The sequence below is a fragment of the Palaemon carinicauda genome, chromosome 19 (genome assembly GCF_036898095.1).
Source record: "Palaemon carinicauda isolate YSFRI2023 chromosome 19, ASM3689809v2, whole genome shotgun sequence".
Taxonomy (NCBI): Eukaryota; Metazoa; Arthropoda; class Malacostraca; order Decapoda; family Palaemonidae; genus Palaemon; species Palaemon carinicauda.
In genome coordinates, this window is record NC_090743.1 from 29,911,490 (window position 1) to 29,916,489 (window position 5,000).

General features: G+C 31.7%; 1 long non-coding RNA gene across 1 annotated transcript in view; it reads right to left on the reverse strand.

Moving 5' to 3' along the window:
• Positions 1-5,000, reverse strand: part of LOC137658552 (uncharacterized) — a 108,796-nt gene that overhangs the window by 59,721 nt on the left and 44,075 nt on the right. The window contains exon 3 of the long non-coding RNA XR_011047365.1: positions 1,830-1,849. This is a non-coding gene — a long non-coding RNA (uncharacterized lncRNA). The remainder of the gene's footprint in view (positions 1-1,829; positions 1,850-5,000) is intronic.

A 5,000-nucleotide genomic window follows, 5' to 3' on the forward strand; every position in this document is an offset into this window, starting at 1 on the left:
GACTAACCAAAACTACCGATACTTATTTTAAACAAAATAGTAGGTGATGAGGCCTATGGATGACCGTGTTCTTGTAGACTCACCACGATGATTTAATTGGAAACAAAGTAGTTGGTAGTGAGAACTAATGATTACTGTGTTTAATTTATAAAGCTTCTGAGTACGAGTGGGGACTTTGTGTATTTTTAAGTTTGAAATAAGGTAGAAAGAGATCAGGATATTTCAAAAATCACAATGCAGTGCCCTGGTTTGTCTCCAATAACTTGTTACCATCTACAAAAAGATGCACCCCTCATGGAAGAAAAGTATCCCTGTGGAAAGACGTCCTATAAATAAAACAAAGAGCAGAAGATTTTATTTTTTTACTTATCTTCTCAAGAGGGCTGCAATTTTCATCTTAAAAGGAATAACATTTAGTGTTGCAGGTTTTGAATTAAATCGCCAGCTAGAGACTTTGCTCGGCGTGGTCCGTGCATAAAGTTCTAGCACACCTACTTTCTCGTAAAATTTGTGACAACGAGACTGACAAGAAAAAAGACATCAACAAAGGCTTCCTTGGAAGGTCAATGAGCTGAACTCGATGTGGGAACTACAATTTACAGCCACAGATTAGTAACAGTATCATGAAGGTGTTTGAAAATAAAAATTCAGATTCTTAGCCAAAGGAATTATAAAGATGAATAAACATTGGCTCAGATGAGTCTGTGAGCTCATCTGTTTTCCTATTACTACGTCCACAAGGAAATGACAGTAAACCTGGAACTTGAGAATAAGAAAGCGATAAGCACAAGGAATCTTCAATATAAAGTTAACCAAAGAATATAGGAGGACCTTTCCGGCTACAGTGCTAACTTATATACCCAATTACACCCGACAGTTAATGATCATGGATCTTCTACAATAAGTTCTGTGAACAGTCCAGTAATGAAGATATTCTTATCAAAAACATTATAAACTAGTGGATAAAGAATAGCCTGTTATATACATGCAAAGGTATCATATATGTGATAATAAAGAGAGAGGGGGGTCTCTCTTAAGGAACAAACTATTGACCGATGAACAGTTTTTGCTTTGGTCATAGAAAAGGGTCAGAGAATGGCAATCATTTAAGAGCAAGCGTACCTAATGGCTGCTGATTTTTCCTAATAAAAATATCATAATTCAACACACGTTTAGCCAGCAAATCGTAACCTTAATATGGTCTTACTATAAGTTTAATATAAGAACCTAATAAGAACCCTTTCAAAGGCCCATTGAATATATGATTCAAAACCTAAAACGGAAATTACTGCCAAAGCCTACATCATCATCTTTCTTCACTGCCATAACTTAAGCTAAAACAAGCCACTTGCCCTCAAACAACGAGGCTGGAGACAGGGAGAATATAATTTTTAAAACAATTAAAACCATATATGCATAAAAACTATGATTATCATTCACATATTCGTCCATTTCATGTAAACTTTTCTCACATATTCATGCATTATAAGTATTAAATGCTGAAAATGTCATCTCATGTTAAATGTTAAAAATTTGTATTTCGTTTAAAATAATTTTCAAAAAATTTTTCCCAAACTCAATTTGTAAAGTACTGATAAAATTAGTGCATCTAATTCACCATGAATCTAGAACCGTGTGCCTATTCACTCATAACAAAAATAGTAATATACAAAATCAATTAAAAGTAACACATCATTGAGTAGCTCAATCCAGTATATAATATGATAACTAAAACATACGCATAGGTCTGCGAGTTTCCTTGTAACATGCTAAACCTTAATGTGTTTTAGAACAGTAGAGTAAAAATATATATAAATAAATCCTCTTACCTTGGGGCTCTTGTGTACTTCTGGAAAAGAAAAGGAAATAAAATTATTAATTTTCATATTTGTGTAATGATTATTAATACATAAAAAGGTAAACTTGCAACCATAACAATGTATTAAGAGATGACAATTTAATAAATAAAATTTGAGTATGGACACTTTTATATGAATTCAATATGGAAAAGACTTGCATACATACACAAGAAGCTCCTTAAGCAAATGACCAGATAAATCTTTTTATTTCGAAATAGGGGTTATAAGTAATCTAAGATTAGAAGAAAATCCACTTCTGAATAAGTAAGTTGTGTACATAAACATACGAACATTGGCAAGAAATAGTTTATCTGTGAAATTATTGAAAAATATGAATATAATATAAATAAATCTATAGATATATTAACATCTTGGAAATCCTTTATTGTTCTACTAAACATGAAAGCAGTCTTCCCAATCTCAAATTTAAACCAATCCATGTTTGTACAAATAATGGGATATAAATATCTAATGTTGAATAATTAAAAATAACAAAAGTGTAAGTAAACAATAATTTCTTAAGAACTTCGCAAAGAAGTTCAATCATTAACCACTTCTTGAGCTTAATCTTACAAACCAAATATACAGTGAAAAGATACGACTAAGAGTACAGGATATCGTAATTGTAATAGTCGAGCATCTGTTATGACTCGTTTTCTGTGAGAACGCTTTGTAACGTTTTCTATTATTTGACATCCTAAACATTAAAGGATATACTATTCTATAGTAGGCGATCGCTGCTTCTGGATGACTATTATTATCATTAATATTTGCTAAGCTGCAACCCTAGTTGGAAAAGCAGGAAGCTATAAGCCCAGGGGCTCCAACAGGGAAAATAGCTCAGTGAGGAAAGGAAACGAAGAAAAATAAAATATTTTAAGAAGAGCAACAACATTAAAATAAATATCTCCTATATAAACTAAAAAAAAAAAAACCTAGCAAAACTATTTAAGAGAGAACCATATAATTCCTTGTATATATTAAACTAAAGGTAGGCCGTTATAATCCCCGTAAAAGAACACAACAAAAGCCTGGATGGTAAAATAAAATTCTAAAACAAGTTAAAAAGAAAAATAAAAGATATTGGCTGGTACAATAGCCAAACCCCTGCAGAATACGGCTGGCTTTATATTAACCCCTCATCAATAGCTATAACTACAGCAACATGACCGATTAGGTCAAACGACCTAAAGTAAGCCAATTCAGAAAAATTAAAAAGATGAAAATCCAGGAAAATTCAGTCTAGTTCATCAATAAGGTTATATTTTTCCTAGAAAATTGTTAAAATACGATTAATTAAATGAGGATTCAACAAATTTCATTTATATTGTAAGAATTTGGGGTAGGCCTATTTTTAGGAATTCGGTGTATTTTGGAATTATTTTGAAAATGTTTAATTGGAAAATTTATCCGCAGGTAAAGAACTCTCCCTAGTTTACCATACAAAATAAATCTTCAAACTTGACATGAATTTTGGCTTTTTGGTGATTATGTACCGACTTATTTCCTTAAGCAAGATTGAGGTATGCAGTATACAGTACCCTGACTGTATATTTCCACTTCGTCTACTTATATTATGCTTATATTTACGTAAATTTCAGGTCAGTTTATATAATTATTGGGTAAATGACCCAACTACTTATTTCTAAAGAATTCATATAATTCTGTTATAGGGAAAACAATTTACAAGTTTGCGTGGAAGGAATGCGATATATTTTGCAGTTACCCCTAATAAGACGTTTTCTCTCAAGTTCGTTTCTTGTCAAAGTAAATTTTCAAATGTGGCTTAAGTATCTAGAATGGCCAACAACCTTTCCGATGACATTGGGCCTGTTATAGCCTCCACTATTAAATTTACAGTGACAAGAGAGGCCTGTGATACATTGCTGATTAATGAAAAAATAAATTAAAGATCTACTGTTGGAGGTCACGTTGTATACTTTTAGCCCTCTTTTATATTCGGGGTAAATATATGCAATATTACCCATAACTCGTCTTATAATCCGGACTGAGATGGTCGTGTCCTCCATGTTTTAAGTTAAGATTGGACAAATATCTTAATAATATTACCAGAGAAAAGAAGCATTTCTGGGAAATGCATAGAATAAACTTGATTGCTAAGAATACGATTGTGTTAAAGGAAAAGCCTAAACAGTATCTATAAAAGGTAATAATAATAATAATAATAATAATAATAATAATAATAATAATAATAATAATAATAATAATAATAATTAAGCCCAAGGGCTCAAACAGGGAAAAATAACCCATGAAATAAATATTCTACATGAAAAGTAATAAACAATTCAAATAACATATTTTTAAGAACAGTAACATCATCAAAATAGATCTTTCATAAATATACTATAAAAAGAGACTTAGTCAACCTGCTCTACATAAAAACATTCGCTTCAAATTTAAATTTTTGAAGTTGTTATTATTATTATTATTATTATTATTATTATTATTATTATTATTATTATTATTATCATTATTATTATTATTATTATTATTATTATTATTACTTACTAAGCTTTACCCTAGTTTGAAAAACAGAATGTTACAAGCCCAAGGGCTGCAACAGGGTATAAAGTCCAGTGAGGAAAGGAAACAAGGAAAAATAAAATATCTTAAGACGAGTAACATCATCAAAACAAATATCTCCTATATAAACTATAAAAAACTTTTAACAAAACTAGAGGAAGAGAAATGGGATAGAATAGTGTGCCCGAGTGTACCCTCAATCAAGCAAGAGAACTCTAACCCAAGGCAGTGGAAGACCATGGTACAGAGGCTATGACAAAACCAAAGACTACAGAACAATAGTTTAATTTTGGAGTGTCCTTCTCCTAGAAGAGTTGCTTGCCCTATCTAAAGAGTCTCTTCTACCCTTACCAAAAGGAAATTGGCTACTGAACAATTGCAGTGCAGTAGTTAACCCCTTAAGAGAAGAAGAATTTTTTGGTAATCTCAGTGTTGTCAGGTGTATGAGGACAGAGGAGAATGTGTAAGGAATAGGCCAGACTATTCGATGTGTCTGTGTGTGTATGCAAAGGGAAAATTAACCGTAACCAGAAAGAAGGATTCAATGTAGTACTGTCTGACCAGTCTAAAGACCCCTCAACTCTCTAGCGGTAGTAT